We start from the raw sequence: 21,381 nt of genomic DNA, 5'->3' as shown, positions 1-21,381 counted from the left end.
CGGGGAGGGAGAGGGGGGTAACGGGGTGAGACCGTGTCCCGGGGAGGGAGAGGGGGGTAACGGGGTGAGACCGTGCCCCATGGAGGGAGGGGGGTAACGGGGTGAGACCGTGTCCCGGGGAGGGAGAGGTGGGTAACTGGGTGAGACCGTGCCCCATGGAGGGAGGGGGGGGTAACGGGGTGAGACCGTGCCCCGGGGGGGAGGGAGGGGGGGTAACGGGGTGAGACCGTGTCCCGGGGAGGGAGGGGGGTAACGGGGTGAGACCGTGTCCCGGGGAGGGAGAGGGGGGTAACTGGGTGAGACCGTGCCCCATGGAGGGAGGGAGGGGGGTAACGGGGTGAGACCGTGCCCCGGGGGGGAGGGAGGGGGGGTAACGGGGTGAGACCGTGTCCGGGGGGGAGGGAGGGGGGGTAACGGGGTGAGACCGTGTCCCATGGAGGGAGGGAGGGGGGGGTAACGGGGTGAGACCGTGCCCCGGGGAGGGAGGGGGGGGTAACGGGGTGAGACCGTGTCCCGGGGAGGGAGGGAGGGGGGTAACGGGGTGAGACCGTGCCCCGGGGAGGGAGGGAGGGGGGGGTAACGGGGTGAGACCGTGCCCCGGGGAGGGAGGGGGGGGTAACGGGGTGAGACCGTGCCCCGGGGAGGGAGGGAGGGGGGTAACGGGGTGAGACCGTGTCCCGGGGAGGGAGGGGGGGGTAACGGGGTGAGACCGTGTCCCGGGGAGGGAGGGGGGTAACGGGGTGAGACCGTGCCCCATGGAGGGAGGGGGGGGGGGTAACGGGGTGAGACCGTGCCCCGGGGAGGGAGGGGGGGGTAACGGGGTGAGACCGTGTCCCGGGGGGGAGGGAGGGGGGTAACGGGGTGAAACCGTGTCCCGGGGAGGGAGGGGGGGTAACGGGGTGAGACCGTGCCCCATGGAGGGAGGGAGGGGGGGTAACGGGGTGAAACCGTGTCCCGGGGGGGAGGGAGGGGGGTAACGGGGTGAAACCGTGTCCCGGGGAGCGAGGGGAGGTAACGGGGTGAGACCGTGTCCCGGGGGGGAGGGGGGGGGGTAACGGGGTGAGACCGTGTCCCGGGGGGGAGGGGGGGGGGTAACGGGGTGAGACCGTGTCCCGGGGAGGAGGGGGGTAACGGGGTGAGACCGTGCCCCGGGGAGCGAGGGGGGGTAACGGGGTGAGACCGTGTCCCGGGGAGGGAGGGGGGGGGTAACGGGGTGAGACCGTGCCCCGGGGAGCGAGGGGGGGTAACGGGGTGAGATCACCCCCACTGGTAAGCTGCTGTTACAGCCTGAGGGTGTCAGCAGTCACTAGCCTGACACGGGCTGGGCCGATGGGAAGGTGGAGGGAGCCAGACCCTTGTGTGAGGGGAGAACTGTTGACCAATTAACAATTTCTTGACCTTTGTCCACTCGTCCCACGTTGTTCCTGCAGAAAGCTGATCTCCGGAAGGTGCACGGTGCTGCGAAACGTTCTCAGGAAGAGCAGGATGAGGTGAGTGATGCCTGAGGGAACACCCAGAATCACTGCTCAGTGGGATCCACGCCAGGAACTTCCAGCCTGATCCCAGTGGATCAATCCACTCCCTGTACCAAATGGAGGAGCAGCCAGCACTCCTCCCTCTTCCCTTGGATGGAGAGACTGTCTCTGTCTCTGGTTATTGCTGGGAGGGAACCTGCAATTACAGTCTGTTATTGGTCATAGGCACGGCCTGATTACTGTCTGCCAAATGCTGCCAGCCAGATGCCCAGGAACCATGTCAGTTCAACCTTGATCTTCCAAAGTACTAGGCATGCAGTGCCCATTTACTTAGGCACTTCATAAAATTCACCAACCAGTGAGAGACGGTGTGGGACTGTACCCCCTAGAGAGTCTGTCTGTGTGTGTGTGTGTGAGAGACTGTACCCCAGTGAGAGTCTGTGTGTGTGTGTGTGTGGGACTGTACCCCAGTGAGAGTCTGTGTGTGTGTGTGGGACTGTACCTCAGTGAGAGTCAGAGTGTGTGTGTGGGACTGTACCCCAGTGAGAGTCAGTGTGTGTGTGTGTGGGACTGTACCCCAGTGAGAGTCTGTCTGTGTGTGTGTGTGTGAGAGACTGTACCCCAGTGAGAGTCTGTGTGTGTGTGTGTGTGTGTGGGACTGTACCCCAGTGAGAGTCTGTGTGTGTGTGTGGGACTGTACCCCAGTGAGAGTCTGTGTGTGTATGTGGGACTGTACCTCAGTGAGAGTCAGAGTGTGTGTGTGAGTGTGTGTGTGGGACTGTACCTCAGTGAGAGTCAGAGTGTGTGTGTGTGGGACTGTACCCCAGTGAGAGTCTGTCTGTGTGTGTGTGTGTGAGAGACTGTACCCCAGTGAGAGTCTGTGTGTGTGTGTGTGTGTGTGTGTGTGTGGGACTGTACCCCAGTGAGAGTCTGTGTGTGTGTGGGACTGTACCCCAGTGAGAGTCTGTGTGTGTGTGTGTGGGACTGTACCCCAGTGAGAGTCTGTGTGTGTGTGTGGGACTGTACCCCAGTGAGAGTCTGTGTGTGTGTGTGGGGGGGGGGGGAAACGGGATTGCACCACAGTGAGAGTCTGTGTGTGTGTGTGTGTGTGTGTGTGTGTGTGAGAGGGACTGTACCCCAGTGAGAGTGTGTGTGTGTGTGGGTGGGACTGTACCCCAGTGAGAGTGTGTGTGTGTGAGGGACTGTACCCCAGTGAGAGTGTGTGTGTGTGTGTGTGTGTGTGTGTGAGGGACTGTACCCCAGTGAGAGTGTGTGTGTGTGAGGGACTGTACCCCAGTGAGAGTGTGTGTGTATGAGGGACTGTACCCCAGTGAGAGTGTGTGTGTATGAGGGACTGTACCCCAGTGAGAGTGTGTGTGTGTGAGGGACTGTACCCCAGTGAGAGTGTGTGTGTGTGAGGGACTGTACCCCAGTGAGAGTGTGTGTGTATGAGGGACTGTACCCCAGTGAGAGTGTGTGTGTGTGAGGGACTGTACCCCAGTGAGAGTGTGTGTGTGTGAGGGACTGTACCCCAGTGAGAGTGTGTGTGTGTGAGGGACTGTACCCCAGTGAGAGTGTGTGTATGTGAGGGACTGTACCCCAGTGAGAGTGTGTGTGTGTGAGGGACTGTACCCCAGTGAGAGTGTGTGTGTGTGAGGGACTGTACCCCAGTGAGAGTGTGTGTGTGTGAGGGACTGTACCCCAGTGAGAGTGTGTGTGTGTGAGGGACTGTACCCCAGTGAGAGTGTGTGTGTATGAGGGACTGTACCCCAGTGAGAGTGTGTGTGTATGAGGGACTGTACCCCAGTGTGTGTGTGTGTGTGAGACTGTACCCCAGTGTATGGAGCAAGCCCTGACTGACAGTGAGAATCCTCTGTTTGTTTGAAAATGTAGGAATTTGCTTTGCAGCTCCTGAGGAAGGAGCTCATGGCCCTGACCCTGAGTGAAGGACGGTTACGGCAAGGCCAAACCAACAAAGGAGAGCCCTTACCGGCTGGAGAGAACAGAGAGCCGTCCAGGAACAGCAGCCCCTGCTCAATGAACGTGGACATGGTAACTGTCGCTCCCCTCCACCTTTCACCTTCCTTCACTCGCTCCCTGCTCTTTTTCTTCAGTGTGCATTATCCATCTTTTTTTTTCCCAGGATGAACCAGTGAAAATGCCAAAGGCAGCTTACTTCTAAGACGGTCATAGAATGTGCTGGGTTTCTGGTCGAGTCAGGACCTTCTGATGCAGTGAGTAAACCACCATTAGCTGCTGCCCTGGGCGATCTCCCCTTCCCTTCACATTGATACTCAGAGAATACCCTGAGAAAATACACTGTCTCCCAGGACACTCAGCGGTGTGTCATGTAACCCTCTGGAATACACCTTGTGCCCCAGGGGCTCTGAGGAATCCCCTTTTCCCCCAGCTTCCTGACTGCGCCCTAACCCACCTGTCCCTGCGTCTGCACCTTGTCCTCTGCCTTGCCTTGCTCCACCCTCCCCTCCCTGACCATACCTTCCCCACTCCCCCATTGTAACTGCTGTGATTTGCTCTCTCCAGTAGGTATCGATCCGCTCAGTGAGCGTGGGTTTGAAAGGAGATGGGTGACTGTTTCTTGTGGACATCAAGTACCCTGCAGCATGCCCTCCCACTGCACCAACGACAGATTCCGTTTTCTTTTAACAGATTCCTATTTATTTTGTATTTGTATTTGGAAACCAAGGCTGGAAGTGTTCCTTGTGTCGAATTAAATTAATTGATGTTTTCTTGAAGGCTGACTGGGTGGATTTTGGGCTGGTTTCTCTGAGCGATTGGTATCCCTTCCTTCCTGACTCCATCCAGCACCTGTCTGAGTCCTCGAACAACCAGCACACTCTCTCACAGCAGGCTGTGCTCACTCAGCTGTCCTCCTGTCTGCTGATGCCAGGCAATCGGCCAGGGATTTGGGTGCCCAGTTTGTGAGCTACGCCAATGAGAATCAATTAGAATCCCGACAGTGCAGATAGAGGTCGTTCAACCCATCAAGATCACACCAACCCGCTGCAGAGCATCCCACCCAGACACACACACTCTTTACCCTAGCCCTGTAACCTCGCATTCCCCATGGCTAGCCCACCTAACCTGCACATCCCTGGACACTATGGGACAATATCCCTTGGCCAATCCACCCTAACCTGCTCATCCCTGGACACTATGGGACAATTTAGCATGGCCAATTCACCCTAACCTGCACATCCCTGGGCACTATGGGACAATTTAGCATGGCCAATTCACCCTAACCTGCACATCCCTGGACACTATGGGACAATTTAGCACGGCCAACCCACCCTAACCTGCACATCCCTGGACACTATGGGACAATTTCCCATGGCCAATCCACCCTAACCTGATCATCCCTGGACATTATGGAACAGTTTCCCATTGCCAATCCCCCCTAACCTGCTCATCCTTGGATTCTGTGGGACAATTTCCCATGGCCAATCCACCCTAACCTGCTCATCCCTGGACTCTGTGGGACAATTCACATCCAATTCACATCTTTGTGATTGTGGGAGGAAACCGGACCACCCGGAGGAAACCCACGCAGACACGGGGAGAACGTGCAAACTCCACACAGACAGCCACCCGAGGTGGGAATTGAACCTGGGTCCTGGGTGCTATGACTGCTTACCACTGTGTCACCCATAGATGCTGTTGTTCCCACCATCTCCAGCTTGGGCCCACATGTTGGGGAACAGAGGGGCAGGAGGTGGTGTTTATTGATGAGGGAGAGTCACCCTGTTTTCAATCCTTCAATTCCATCGTTATTATACCCCAGGCCAGGCATTGATGGCCTACCCTCATATTGGAGCTTCCAAAGCACCAGCAACGGCAATTCCATTTCCCCGTCCCCGAGAGTAATGACCAGGGGGCACAGACATTTGTGTGTGTGTGTGCCAGGGTGGTTTGACCTAATCAATCAGCTCACTTCCTTGGCACAGGCAGAGCTGCCATGTAACTCGAGAGAATTCCAGGCTGCGGTTACTGACTCCCACCTGACATGATGCAGGGTCCTCAAGACTCAGGACAATGGGAAGAGATCAGGACGGGGGGGGGGTAGGATTGGGGATTGATCGAGAGGAGAGATTCAGGATCATTACAGGGCTGAAGGGAGAGATGTGGGATTAGTAAGGGATTGATGCAGGGCTGTGGGGAGAGAGCAAGATGTGGGATTAGTTTGGGATTGATGCAGGGCTGTGGGGAGGGAGCGAGATGTGGAATTAGTTTGGGATTGATGCAGGGCTGTGGGGAGAGAGCGAGATGTGGAATTAGTTTGGGATTGATGCAGGGCTGTGGGGAGAGCGCAGGAATGTGGGATTAGTTTGATGCAGGGCTGTGGGGAGAGAGCGAGATGTGGAATTAGTTTGGGATTGATGCAGGGCTGTGGGGAGAGAGCGAGATGTGGGATTAGTTTGGGATTGATGCGGGGCTGTGAGGAGGAAGCAGGTTGTGGGATTAGTTTGGGTTTGATGCAGGGCTGTGGGGAGAGCGCAGGAATGTGGGATTAGTTTGATGCAGGGCTGTGGGGAGAGAGCGGGGATGTGGGAGTAGTTTGGGCTTGATGCGGGGTTGTGGGGAGAGAGCGGGGTTGTGGGATTAGTTTGGGATTGATGCAGGGCTGTGGGGAGGGAGCGCGGATGTGGGATTAGTTTGGGAATGATGCGGGACTGTGGGGAGGGAGTGGTGATGTGGGATTAGTTTGGGATTGATGCAGGGCTGTGGGGAGGGAGCGGGGATGTGGGATTAGTTTGGGATTGATGCAGGGCTGTGGGGAGAGCGCGGGAATGTGGGATTAGTTTGGAATTGATGCGGGGCTTTGGGGAGAGAGCGGGGATGTGGGATTAGTCTGGGATAGATGCGGGGCTGTGGGATTAGTTTGGGATTAATGCGGGGCTGTGAGGAGAGAGCGGGGTTGTGGGATTAGTTTGGGATTGATGCAGGGCTGTGGGGAGGAAGCAGGTTGTGGGATTAGTTTGGGATTGATGCAGGGCTGTGGGGAGAGAGCAAGATGTGGGATTAGTTTGGGATTGATGCGGGGCTGTGAGGAGGAAGCAGGTTGTGGGATTAGTTTGGGCTTGATGCAGGGCTGTGGGGAGAGCGCAGGAATGTGGGATTAGTTTGATGCGGGGCTGTGGGGAGAGAGCGGGGATGTGGGAGTAGTTTGGGATTGATGCAGGGCTGTGGGGAGAGAGCGGGGTTGTGGGATTAGTTTGGGATCGATGCAGGGCTGTGGGGAGGGAGCGCGGATGTGGGATTAGTTTGGGAATGATGCGGGACTGTGGGGAGGGAGTGGTGATGTGGGATTAGTTTGGGATTGATGCAGGGCTGTGGGGAGGGAGCGGGGATGTGGGATTAGTCTGGGATAGATGCGGGGCTGTGGGATTAGTTTGGGATTAATGCGGGGCTGTGAGGAGAGCGGGGTTGTGGGATTAGTTTGGGATTGATGCAGGGCTGTGGGGAGGGAGCGGGGATGTGGGATTAGTTTGGGATTAATGTGGGGCTGTGGGGAGGGAGCGGGGATGTGGGATTAGTTTGGGATTGATGCGGGGCTGTGGGGAGGGAGCAGGGATGTTGGATTAGTTTGGGACTGATGCAGGGCTGTGGGGAGGGAGCGGGGATATGGGATTAGTTTGGGATTGATGCGGGGCTGTGGGGAGGGAGCGCGGATGTTGGATTAGTTTGGGAATGATGCAGGGCTGTGGGGAGGGAGTGGGGATATGGGATTAGTTTGGGATTGATGCAGGGCTGTGGGGAGGGAGTGGGGATATGGGATTAGTTTGGGATTGATGCGGGGCTGTGGGGAGGGAGCGCGGATGTTGGATTAGTTTGGGAATGATGCAGGGCTGTGGGGAGGGAGTGGGGATATGGGATTAGTTTGGGATTGATGCAGGGCTGTGGGGAGGGAGCAGGAATGTGGGAATAGTTTGGGATTGATGCGGGGCTGTGGGGAACGAGCATGGATTTGGGATTATTTCAGAATTAATTTGGGATTGATGCAGGGATGTGGGGAGGGAACGGGGATGTGGAATTAGTTTGGGATTTATGCGGGGATGTGGGGAGGGAACGGGGATGTGGAATTAGTTTGGGATTTATGTGAGGAGGGAACGGGGATGTGGAATTAGTTTGGGATTTATGTGAGGAGGGAACGGGGATGTGGAATTAGTTTGGGATTTATGCGGGGTTGTGGGGAGAGAGTGGGGATGTGGGATTAGTTTGGGATTTATGCGGGGATGTGGGATTAGTTTGGGATTTATGCGGGGATGTGGGGAGGGAACGGGGATGTGGAATTAGTTTTGGATTTATGTGAGGAGGGAACGGGGATGTGGAATTAGTTTGGGATTTATGCGGGGTTGTGGGGAGAGAGTGGGGATGTGGGATTAGTTTGGGATTGATGCAGGGCTGTGGGGTGTGAGCGAGATGTTGGATTAGTTTGGGATTGATGCGGGGCTGTGGGGAGGGAACGAGATATGGGATTAGTTTGGGATTGATGCGGGGCTGTGGGGAGGGAGCGGGGATGTGGGATTAGTTTGGGATTGATGCAGGGCTGTGGGGAGAGCGCGGGAATGTGGGATTAGTTTGGGATTGATGCGGGGCTTTGGGGAGAGAGCGGGGATGTGGGATTAGTCTGGGATAGATGCGGGGCTGTGGGGATAAAGCATGGATGTGGGATTAGTTTGGGATTAATGCGGGGCTGTGAGGAGAGAGCGGGGTTGTGGGATTAGTTTGGGATTGATGCAGGGCTGTGGGGAGGGAGCGCGGATGTGGGATTAGTTTGGGAATGATGCAGGGCTGTGGGGAGGGAGCGCGGATGTGGGATTAGTTTGGGATTGATGCAGGGCTGTGGGGAGGGAGCGGGGATGTGGGATTAGTTTGGGATTAATGCGGGGCTGTGAGGAGAGAGCGGGGTTGTGGGATTAGTTTGGGATTGATGCGGGGCTGTGGGGAGGGAGCGGGGATGTGGGATTAGTTTGGGATTGATGCAGGGCTGTGGGGAGGGAGCAGGGATGTTGGATTAGTTTGGGATTGATGCAGGGCTGTGGGGAGGGAGCGAGATGTGGGATTAGTTTGGGATTGATGCAGGGCTGTGGGGAGGGAGCAGGGTTGTGGGAATAGTTTGGGATTGATGCGGGGCTGTGGGGAAGGAGCATGGATTTGGGATTATTTCAGAATTAATTTGGGATTAATGCAGGGATGTGGGGAGGGAACGGGGATGTGGAATTAGTTTGGGATTTATGCGGGGTTGTGGGGAGAGAGTGGGGATGTGGGACTAGTTTGGGAGTTATGCCAGGCTGTGGGCTGAGAGTGGGGATGTGGGATTAGTTTGGGATTGATGTTGGGCTGTGGGGTGTGAGCGAGATGTTGGATTAGTTTGGGATTGATGCGGGGCTGTGGGGAGGGAACGAGATGTGGCATTAGTTTGGGATTGATGCGGAGCTGTGGTGAGGGAACGAGATATGGGATTAGTTTGGGATTGATGCAGGGCTGTGGGGAGTGAGCAAGATGTGGGATTAGTTTGGGATTGATGTGGGGCTGTGGGAGGGAGCGAGATATGGCATTATTTTGGGAATGATGCAGGGCTGTGGGGAGGGAGCGGGGATGTTGGATTAGTTTGGGACTGATGCGGGGCTGTGGGGCGGGAGCAGGGTTGTGGGAATAGTTTGGGATTGATGCGGGGCTGTGGGGAAGGAGCATGGATTTGGGATTATTTCAGAATTAGTTTGGGATTGATGCGGGGCTGTGTGGAGGGAGCAGGGATGTGGGATTAGATTAGCGATAGTTGACTGTTCTTTGTACCCTTGGTTGGTCAGGAGTTAACTTGCCCTCTTTCTGATCTTTTTATGAGCCTTCCTAAAATCCTGAACCATTTGTTGTGTCCTTTTTGAAATTTGGGGAAGGAGCACAGACAGATCATTGGCAGTTTGACTGCGGTAAGCGGTGATGAATATTCTGTGTGAATCAGGGAGAGTGCAGTTCATTCCAATTGGATCAGTCTCTCAGTTTCTGGTGTGGGATCTTGCTGTGTGTAAATTGGTACATCACCGCTGGACATCTGAGGAAGTGCATTTGCCGGAAAGCACTTTGATTGAGAGGCCATGGAAGGCATTATGGAAATGGGTTTTCTCTCAGGAGTGGAATTCAGCCGGCTGTGTGGGTGTGTTTTAGGATCACTTACCCTGGAGAATTTGTTTCGATTTCAGGTACAGTTTTGGGATTGCTTTAGCCCTCGGTGTTTCTCAGCTCACAGCTGCTGGCGGCGATGAAGATTCCTGGTTCACATGGATTGAGGCAATGTGGTTTCTCATTGTCTTTGTGTTTGGTCACTCACAGCCTGACCGAGATCGGCGAGTCCCGCGGTTTTACTGTCCATCTGCTGCATCCCTTTCAGGTTCTATCTTTGACCACAGAAGTAGGAAACACCAGGATGTGGATTTAATGGACTGTGTGTGAGTGAGTGTGTGAGTGTGTGTGTGCGCAGTGACCAACCTTTTCATTCACAGGCAGGTGGGAACGAAGCAGAGGGCCAGGTTTTAAGGAAGTCCTCCATTGTTGACTTCCCACAACCTTTGTCCAAACTCCCATTAAGCTCGTTCAGCCGAGCCCTTCTGCTTGCTGGCCTCAGCTGGGCCCTGATCCTGGATTCCTTCCCCGCTACTTGTTTTTCATTTGTGGGATGTGGGAGTCACTGGCTGGGCTCAGCTTTTCCTGCCTATCCCTAGTTGCCCCCCTTGAGAAGGTGGGGGTGAGCTGCCTTCTTGACCCGCTGCAGTCCATGTGATGGAGGGTAGACCCACAATGTCCCTGAGGGAGGGAATCCCAGGATTCAGACCCAGCCACACTGAGGGAACGGTGATATATTCCCAAGTCAGGATGGTGAGGGGCTCGGAGGGGAACTTGCAGGGGGTGGGATTCCCATGTATCTGCTGCCCCTTGTCCTTCTGAATGGAAGTGGCCGTGGGTTTGGAAGGTGCTGCCTGAGGATCTTTGGTGAGTTTCTGCAGTGCATCTTGTAGATGGTACACACTGCTGTTACTGAGTGTCGGTGGGTAAGGGAGGGAGGGGATGTTTGTGGGTGTGGGGCCAATCAAGTGGGGGCTGCTTTGTCCCTGGATGGCGTCGAGCTTCTTGAGTGTTGTTGGAGCTGCCCCCATCCAGGGGCAAGTGGGGAGTATTCCCTCACCCTCCTGACTTGTGCCTTGTAGATGGTGGGACAGGCTTTGGGGGGGGAGTCAGGAGGGGAGTTACTGACTGTAGGATTCCCAGTCTCTGCCCTGCTCCTGTAGCTGTTGTGTTTATGCGTAAGTCCAGCAGTGTTTCTGGCCAATGATAACCCCCAGGATGTTGATAGTCAGGGATTCAGTGATGGGGGGAGAGAGAGAGACTGTGCACAGAAAATGACAGGACAGCAAATCTAACTTGTGTCACTGAGGAAATGCTGGGATTTCTCAATAAAGGAGGTTATTGCAGGGCACTTACCTCAATGCAATCAGGTAAGCTTCACGTGGCTTGGAGGAAGGAAATTTTTCTGACAGTTCTTTGAGGGAGTGGCATGCAGCGTGGGTAAAGGGGGATCTGTAAATATGGTGGACTTAAGAGTTCCAGAAGATAATATCTGGGTGTAAGGATTGATCAGGAAAACATGTCAGATGTTGCAAGGGGGATTGAGTATTAAATAAGGGATGTTTTGTTCCAGACTTACAGGGAATTGGTGAGTGTTGTGTAGGAGTTTGGTCTCATTATTTAAGGAAGGGCATAATTTGAAGCTACCCAGAGTCGGTTGTCTTGACTGACTCCTTGGATGCTGGGAGTTATCCGATAGGGAAGTTAAAGTCTGGAGCTTCAGAGAGGTGGTCTTCTTGAAACGCTCAGCGCTGGAGAGTGGATATTTCCCCATTGCGGACAAACTTGGGGACACAGTTTAAAAACGGAAGCTCTCCCAGTGAAGACCGAGATGAGAACTGTTTTTCTCTGAGGGACTTTGGAACGCTCTTGCACAGAGTGTGACAGAGGCTGGGTCACTGAATCAGTTCGGAGGCAGAGATCGATGGATTCTTGAGTGGGGAAAGTGGAGTTGAGGATTCTCGGGTCAGCCATGATCTCGTTGAATGGTGGAGCAGACTTGATGGGCTGAATGGCCTACTTTGGCTCCTACAGTCTCATCCCCCCCCAACTTCCTGATTTCTCTAAGCCCTGCCAGTTCACTGAGAGCACTGCTCTCCTCCCGTTCTGGCTTCTCTTTATAAAGTCACACAGCACAGAAGCAGACCCTTTGGTCCAACCCGTGTGCACCAACCAGGTCTCTGAAGCTGAGCTCATCCCATTTCCCAATACTCGGCCCATATCCCTCCAAACCCTTCCTATTCAAATACCCATCCAGATGTATTTTCAACATTGCAATTGTACCATCCTCCTCCACTTCTTCTGGCAGCTCATTCCATACACGTACCACCCTCTGTGTGAAAATGTTGCCCCAAAGGTCCCTTTTATATCATTCCCCTCTCACCCTAAACCTATGCCCTCTAGTTCTGGACTCCCCATCCCTGGGGAAACGACCTTGCCTATTTACCCTATCCATGCCCCTCATGATTTTTTAAACCTCTATAAGGTCACCCCTCAGCCTCCGACGCTCCAGGGAAAACAGCCCCAGCCTGTTCAGCCTCTCCCTGTAGCTCAAACCCTCCAACCCTGGCAACATCCTTGTGAATCTTTTCTGAACCCTTTCAAGTTTCCCAACATCTTTCCTGTAGAAATCCAGATTAGTGATTGCACAATTCTGATCAGTTCCACCCACCTTCCCCTTCACCTCCACCCCCCCCACCCCCCCGACCTTCCCCTTCACCTCCAGGTTAGGGGGTCATCAATTTTCACCTGATTTGGGGTTGAGCTCGGAAAGATCAGATCAGATTAGATTAGATTACTTACAGTGTGGAAACAGGCCCTTCGGCCCAACAAGTCCACACCGACGCTCCGAAGCGCAACACCCCCAGACCCATTTCCCTACATTTACCCCTTCACCTAACACTGCGGGCAGTTTAGCGTGGCAAATTCACCTAACCAACACATTTTTGGACTGATGTTACAAATCTGCCGAGTGCTATATCTACGATGAAGCAAAAGCTGAGGTCAGTGTGTCGTTCAGTCACCAGGAGCTGCTGTGCTTTGTGGTCTGCCATCCCAGTGCTCTTCAATATGCGCTGCCTATAAAACTAACCACTGCTCTCCAGATGCTGTCGACATTCCTCCCTAATTATCCACTCCTTGTTGCTGCACGTTATAACTCTGAGTTCATCCCCATGACAGCGCCTGCAGTGGTTTACCACAGCATCTGAAGCTTTGCTTTTCTCAGATTCGCTCTTGGAGGGGAGAGTGGGGCTGGAGGTGGATGGGAAACACAGACGGACTGAATCCACAGCAGCCTGGGTGGCTTCCTTAGAGAGAGAGAGAGAGAGAGAGAGATTAGATGCCCTACAGTGTGGAAACAGGCCCTTCGGTCCAACCAGTCCACACTGACCCTCCGAAGAGTAACCCACCCAGACCCATTTCTAATGCACCTAACACTACGGGCAATTTAGCATAGCCAATTCACCCTAACCGGCACATCTTTGGACTGTGGGAGGAAACCGGAGCACCCGGAGGAAGCTCACGCAGACACGGGGAGAACGTGCAAACTCCACACAGACAGCTGCCCGAGACTGGAATCGAACCTGGGACCCTGGCACTGTGACAGAGCAGTGCTAACCACTGAGACACTGTGACAGAGCAGTGTTAACCACTGAGACGCTGTGACGGAGCAGTGCTAACCCCTGAGACACTGTGACGGAGCAGTGCTAACCACTGAGACGCTGTGACGGAGCAGCGCTAACCACTGAGACTCTGTGATAGAGCAGTGCTAACCACTGAGACACTGTGACGGAGCAGTGCTAACCACTGAGACACTGTGACGGAGCAGTACTAACCACTGAGACACTGTGACAGAGCAGTACTAACCACTGAGACACTGAGGGAGCAGTGCTAACTACTGAGACACTGTGACGGATCAGTGCTAACCACTGAGACACTGTGACGGAGCAGTACTAACCACTGAGACACTGTGACGGAGCAGTACTAACCACTGAGACACTGTGACGGAGCAGTACTAACCACTGAGACACTGAGGGAGCAGTGCTAACTACTGAGACACTGTGACGGAGCAGTGCTAACCACTGAGACACTGACAGAGCAGTACTAACCACTGAGACACTGTGACGGAGCAGTACTAACCACTGAGACACTGAGGGAGCAGTGCTAACTACTGAGACACTGTGATGGAGCAGTGCTAACCACTGAGACACTATGACGGAGCAGCGCTAACCACTGAGACACTGACAGAGCAGTACTAACCACTGAGACACTGAGGGAGCAGTGCTAACTACTGAGACACTGTGACGGAGCAGTGCTAACCACTGAGACACTGTGACGGAGCAGTGCTAACCACTGAGACACTGAGGGAGCAGTGCTAACTACTGAGACACTGTGACGGAGCAGTGCTAACCACTGAGACACTGACAGAGCAGCGCTAACTACTGAGACACTGTGACGGAGCAGTGCTAACCACTGAGACACTATGACGGAGCAGCGCTAACCACTGAGACACTGAAAGAGCAGCGCTAACCACTGAGACACTGTGACGGAGCAGCGCTAACCACTGAGACACTGTGACGGAGCAGTGCTAACCACTGAGGGGCTGTGACAGTGCAGTGCTAACCACTGAGACACTGTGACGGAGCAGCGCTAACCACTGAGACACTGTGACGGAGCAGTACTAACCACTGAGACACTGTGACGGAGCAGCGCTAACCACTGAGACACTGTGACGGAGCAGTACTAACCACTGAGACACTGTGACGGAGCAGTACTAACCACTGAGACACTGTGACGGAGCAGCGCTAACCACTGAGACACTGTGACGGAGCAGTACTAACCACTGAGACACTGTGACGGAGCAGTACTAACCACTGAGACACTGTGACGGAGCAGCGCTAACCACTGAGACACTGTGACGGAGCAGTGCTAACCACTGAGACACTGTGACGGAGCAGTGCTAACTACTGAGACACTGTGACGGAGCAGCGCTAACCACTGAGACAGTGTGACGGAGCAGCGCTAACCACTGAGACACTGTGACAGAGCAGTGCTAACTACTGAGACACTGTGACGGAGCAGTGCTAACCACTGAGACAGTGTGACGGAGCAGTGCTAACCACTGAGACAGTGTGACGGAGCAGCGCTAACCACTGAGACACTGTGACAGAGCAGCGCTAACCACCGAGACACCGTGACGGAGCAGCGCTAACCACCGAGACACCGTGACAGAGCAGTGCTAACCACTGAGACAAACTACTTAGCAATACTGCTACCTATCAACAGGTGGCGATAGACTTGACCCCCACAACCTGAACACGATTACCATGACAGTAAAGCAACTACACAGTACAGGAGACATCAGCAAAACCAACCTGGCAAAAGATGAAACCTGACAGGCTACCTAAGGTTCACAGAGCAGCAACCAACCCCCACCCCACCCCAGAGCAATTATATCACTCCCAGGGACACCTATGTACAGGCAAGCCAAGGAGCTGCAAACAAAACTAAAACACCTAACAGAATAGAGTCAGAGAGCGATACAGCACAGAAACAGACCCTTCGGTCCAACCCGTCCATGCTGACCAGATATCCCAACCCAATCTAGTCCCACCTGCCAGCACCCGACCCATATCCCTCCAAACTCTTCCTATTCATATATCCATCCAGATGCCTCTTAAATGCTGTCATTGTACTAGCCTCCACCACTTCCTCTGGCAGCTCATTCTGCACACGTACCACCCTCTGTGTGAAAAAGCTGCCCCTTCGGTCCCTTTTAAATTTTTCCCCTCTCACTCTAAACCTATGCCCTCTAGTTCTGGACTCCCTGACCCCAGGGAAAAGACTTTGCCTATTTACCTTATCCATGCCCCTCATGATTTTATAAACCTCTATAAGGTCACCCCTCAGCCTCCGACGCTCCAGGGAAAACAGTCCCAGCCTATTCAACCTCTCCCTGGAGCTCAGATCCTCCAACCCTGGCAACATCCTTGTGAATCTTCCCTGACACCTTTCAAGTTTCACAACATCTTTCCGATAGGAAAGAGACCAGAATTGCACTCAATATTCCAACAGTGGCCTAACCAATGTCCTGTACAGCCACAACATGACCTCCCAACTCCTGTACTCAATACTCTGACCAATAAAGGAAAGCATACCAAATGCCTTCTTCACTATCCTATCTACCTGCGACTCCACTTTCAAGGAGCTATGAACCTACACTCCAAGGTCTCTTTGTTCAGCAACACTCCCTAGGACCTTACCACTAAGTGTATAAGTCCTGCTAAGATTTGCTTTCCCAAAATGCAGCTCCAACCACTCCATTCTCTCCTCCCAAGAGTTCCTCAACATCATCAGAAACACCACAAAAGAAGAGGATGAAATAATGATTTCATTTGATGTAACAGCACTCTTCACGTTTATGAACATCGACCTAGCCAAAGATACCATTGCTATGTTATTGTACAAAGCGGTGACTCGGACACCCGATGACACCAACAGCATCAACAAGAACAGCATATTTAAACTTCTAGATCTATGCCTCACAACTCACTTTAGATTCAATGGACAAGTATACAGACAAATCAACGGCATACTGATGGGGTCCCCGATATCAGGGCTGAAAGCAGAAGCAATAATGTAATGCTTAGAATGGTCAGTCCCGCCCCACCATCCAACCCAAACTCGGGATCCAGTATGCAGATTATACCTTTGTCATCACTAAACATACACATCTGGAAGAAACCCAGCACCACATCAATAACATCCTCACCGGAATAAGATTTACTAAAGAAGAGGAAAATAACAGCAGATGCCCCTTTCTGGAGGTGTTAGTGAAACGCACACCTATCGGGGAACTCCAGACCAGGAAGAACACCCATACTGACCAGATACTGAACTATAACAGCAACCACCCCAGCACCCACAAGCGAAGCTGCATTAGGATATTATTTAAACAGGCAAGGACATGCTGCAGTAACCCAGAACATCAGAGGGCAGAACAGGAGCAGGAACACCTACCTGTTCTAAGGATTTAAACAAAACAGGTAGCCCAAGAGAGCTATCCTCTGGTATTTGATGGTACAAACCTAAAGCTGAAAACACTACACAGCCAGACACAACAGCAACCATACTGTACATCATAGACATATCAGACATACCACCCGACTGCTCAGATCCCTGGGAATCTTAATGACTCACAAAGTCAGTAAACACCTTCCACCAGCTCCTTACAAAGGTTAAAGACCTGACACCCACATCCAACAGGATGGATATTCTCTACAAGCTACCCTGCAAAGACTGTGAAAAACACGACGTGGGACAAACAGGAAGAAAACTGACTATAAGAGTGCATGAACATCAGCTCGCCACTGCCAGACACGAGCAGCACTCTCTCATTTCCAACCCACGCAGACAATAAAGGAGCCATATTCACCTGGGACAATGTAACCAGCCTAGCACAGGCAAAACAGGGACATGCCAGAGAATTCCCCGAAGCCTGGCACTTCAACCAGAACTCAATCAACAGACACATTGAACTGGACCCTGTATGCAGGGATACAGATACACTTAGATACAGATCCCAGAAGTACCAATAAACAGAGACATATAAATACCGGTCAGGACAGAGCACCGACACCTTATCAAAGACGCACTGATGTTGTCACCCAGCGAGGGGATGAAACGTTTGCAGAGAACCACACCAACCTGGTGAACAAACCCATGACTTCATCCACAACCCCAGCTACAAATCTTGTCAAGAGCTCTAAATGGAACTAGATTAATATAGGATATCTGGTCAGCATGGACAAGTTAGACCGAAGGGTCTGTTTCCATGCTGTATGACTCTGTAAATCCCTTCATCCCTGGAATGATCCTTCTGCTTCTAACGTCCCTCCTTGAGTAAATGGACCAAAACTGCACAGAATACACCCACCAATACCCAGTACAGGTGTAGAAAACTTCCCTTTTTTTCAACACTCCATTGTCCTTACAATAAAGATCAGCAATTCATTTGCTTTCCTAAAAGGTATTTTTTAATCAGGCCTTTAATCAGTGGACTTGATTTCTGAGGAAGGGTCACCAGACTTGAATGTTAATTCTGATTTCTCACCCTGGATGCTGCCAGACCTGCTGAACTTTTCCAGCAACTGTTGTTATTTTTGTTTCTGATTTATAGTATCTGCAGTTCTCTCAGACTTGAATTCTCTCTACCTTCCTGGTATACTTGGTGTCGATGCATACTAACAAGTCATGACCCACGTTTAGTGTTCCATTTGATCTTGCTGTGCTGATGTTAATGGAGGGTGACAGTGGGCAGGATTTTGTAATCTGACTCAGTGCCATCATTTTGGTAGAACAAACAAAGGCGAGACTTATACAATTAAAAGCAGAGCCCTGGGTAATGTTGTAGAACAGAAAGGCTGAAGGGTTCAGGTACGTAATTGTTTGAAATTTGCATCATGTTATAGGTTGGTTAAGAAGTCAGTTAGCATGCTTACCTTCATTGCACAGACCTTTGAATATAGGCCTTGGAATGTCATGTTGAGGTTGTACAGGACATTGGTGAGGCCTGTTCTAGAATACTGTATGCAGTTCTGGTCACCCTGTTGCAGATGTTGCCAGCTATGGAGAGCTCAAGTTATAAGGAGAGGCTGGATAGGCCGGGACTTTTTTCACTGGAGCATTGGAAGTTGAGGAGGGACCCTATAGAAGTTTATCAAATCATGAGGAGAATGAATAATTTCAATTACAGGTGTCTTTTCCCCAGGGTGGGGGATTTTAAAACTAGGGGACATATTTTTAAGGTGAGAGGAGCAAGATATAAAAAAGACACAAGGGGCAACGTTTTTTACGCCGAGAGTCGTTCGTGTGTGGAATGAACTTTCAGAGAAAGTGGTGGATGCAGATACAGTAACAACATTTAAAAGACATTTGAATAAGTATGGGAATAGGAAAGGTTTGGAGAGATATGGGCCAAGCGCAGGCAGGCGGGGCTAATTCAGTTTGGGATTATGGTCAGCATGGACTGGTTGGACCGAAGGGTCTGTTTGGGCTTATATTAATATAGCACAGAATGGTGAGTATTGCCCATAAAAAGACTTCAACCATTCAGGACAAGTGACGTTCAGTTCACTGATGCGAAATATCAACTGTTTCTCACTACGTGCCACCCATTGAAATCTCAGTGGCCCTCTGCTTTTCTTTCAGATTCCCGGCATTGTCCTTTTTTAAATTTAGTTTGGCTATGTCCTGTGTGATTGGTGTTGTTTCAGATATTGCCCCATCTGAATTGAATCTGGACTACTCTGATTGCAAGGGGGTGGGAGTGCCTAATCGAGGGAGGCCGTAGGATGGTCAAAGTTGGGACTCAGAGACGGGTAGTTGAGACAGAACGTCTCGTATTGCCCCACCCCTGCCCAGTCTGATAAGGACAGCCTGAGGGCGGTGATCGGGTTGATTTGATTTATTGTAGTCACATGTACCTAAGTACAGTGAGAAGTTCTGTTTTGTGAGCAGTGCAGGCGGATCAGAGCAAACAAGGACACACGGATCATAGCATGTTTAAACAGGGCAAGGAATACAAGGTTAAGGCAACATAGGAGGGGCACAAAGCATTATTTGAAGTTATTCAGCAGTTGGATAGCAGTGGGGAAGAAGTTGGGAGGGGGGTGTTTATGCTTCTGTATTTTCTGCCTAATGGAAGAGGTTGTAAGAGAGCATTAGCCAGGGAATGTGGCGGCCTCGTGCATTGGAACACTTCTCTGAAGACTAGGTGAGCAGACTGGGCTAGCACAGGCTGGGGCGATGGGCTGAACGGCCTATGGCGGCCGTGGGGGCGGTATGATTAATATTCATAAATCCGCAGACGTCACAATGCGTGGCTCCGCCTCGTTCACCTCGAACCCAGGGACGGAGAGAACTTGAAAAGGTGCGCATGCGCTCTGAGCGGATCGGGAAAGGATGCGGCGGTTTCGGGGTCGCGGAGATGAGGAGGCGCTGAAAGCAGCGGGGGGCGCGTGCGCAGTGGTAAAGGAGACCTGGGGGCGAAGAGGCGCACAGAGTGGCGGCGCGCAGGCGCGGTTGTCCGGAGGGGGAGTGGGGGGCGCGCAGGCGCGGTCGTGCGGGGATCTTTGGGGGTGGTGAAAGGCGCGGACGTGCGGGCAGCTGGGGCATGAGGGGCGCGCAGGCGCGGTGGAATCTGAGGGTGAACGCGGTGGCGTCAGAGGGGCGCGCAGTCGCGGTGGTGCAGTGGAATCCGCTGGGTGAGGGGCGCGCAGGCGCGGTGGAATCTCAGCGGCGAGGCCCGCGCAGGCGCGGTGGTGCGGGGGGCTCTGAGGGGTGAGGGGCGCGCTCGATCCGGAGGGAGTGAAGCTCGAGCCCCGCCGCCGCCGCCGCAATGGCCGAGACTAAAATAATTTACCACATGGACGAGGAGGAGACGCCGTACCTGGTGAAGCTGCAGTTACCCGCCGACAGGGTGACGCTGGCCGACTTCAAACTGGTTCTGAACAAACCCAACTACAAATTCTTCTTCAAATCCATGGACCAGGACTTCGGGTAAGATCAGGGCCCGAGGCCTGGGGGGGGGGGGGGGGGGGGGGGAGAGATCAGACCTACACCCCCCCCCACCATCACCCCCCACCCCCCCCCACCATCACCCCCCACCCCCCCACCATCACCCCCCACCCCCCCCCCCCCCACCATCACCCCCCACCCCCCACCCCCCCCCACCATCACCCCCCCACCCCCCCCCCACCATCACCCCCCACCCCCCCCCCATCATCACCCCCCACCCCCCCACCATCACCCCCCACCCCCCCCACCATCACCCCCCACCCCCCCCCCATCATCACCCCCCACCCCCCCCACCATCACCCCCCACCCCCCCCCACCATCACCCCCCACCCCCCCCCACCATCACCCCCCACCCCCCCCCACCATCACCCCCCACCCCCCCCCCATCATCACCCCCCACCCCCCCCACCATCACCCCCCACCCCCCCCCCCCCCCACCATCACCCCCCACCCCCCCCACCATCACATCTCCCCCCCCCATCACATCACACCCCCCCACCATCACCCCCCACCCCCCCCCCACCATCACCCCCCACCCCCCCCACCATCACCCCCCACCCCCCCCATCATCACCCCCCCACCCCCCCCACCATCACCCCCCACCCCCCCACCATCACCCCCCACCCCCCCCCATCATCACCCCCCACCCCCCCACCATCACCCCCCACCCCCCCCACCATCACCCCCCCACCCCCCCCCACCATCACCCCCCACCCCCCCCCCATCATCACCCCCCACCCCCCCCCCCACCATCACCCCCCACCCCCCCCCCCCCACCATCACCCCCCACCCCCCCCCACCATCACATCTCCCCCCCCATCACATCACACCCCCCCACCATCACCCCCCACCCCCCCCACCATCACCCCCCACCCCCCCCCACCATCACCCCCCACCCCCCCCACCATCACATCTCCCCCCCCATCACATCACACCCCCCCCACCATCACCCCCCCCACCATCACCCCCCCCCCACCATCACCCCCCACCCCCCCCCCCACCATCACCCCCCACACCCCCCCACCATCACCCCCCACACCCCCCCCACCATCACCCCCCACCCCCCCCACCATCACATCTCCCCCCCCCCATCACATCACACCCCCCACCATCACCCCCCACCCCCCCACCCCCCCCACCATCACCCCCCACCCCCCCCACCATCACCCCCCCACCCCCCACCATC

At 54.2% G+C, this 21,381-nt stretch overlaps 1 protein-coding gene and 1 long non-coding RNA gene across 4 annotated transcripts in view; one reads left to right on the top strand and one right to left on the bottom strand.

Annotated features, from left to right (window-relative positions):
* Positions 1-21,381, bottom strand: part of LOC140492646 (uncharacterized) — a 45,324-nt gene that overhangs the window by 7,675 nt on the left and 16,268 nt on the right. The window lies entirely within an intron of this gene.
* Positions 3,401-4,226, top strand: LOC140492384 (uncharacterized). The gene is made up of 3 exons (XR_011963546.1): positions 3,401-3,527; positions 3,619-3,709; positions 4,020-4,226. It is a non-coding gene; the product is annotated as an uncharacterized lncRNA (long non-coding RNA).

Source organism: Chiloscyllium punctatum, chromosome 21 (assembly GCF_047496795.1).
Source record: "Chiloscyllium punctatum isolate Juve2018m chromosome 21, sChiPun1.3, whole genome shotgun sequence".
In the NCBI taxonomy this organism is placed as follows: Eukaryota; Metazoa; Chordata; class Chondrichthyes; order Orectolobiformes; family Hemiscylliidae; genus Chiloscyllium; species Chiloscyllium punctatum.
The sequence above is the reverse complement of the archived record's forward strand: the minus strand, read 5'-3'. Positions and strand labels throughout refer to the sequence as shown.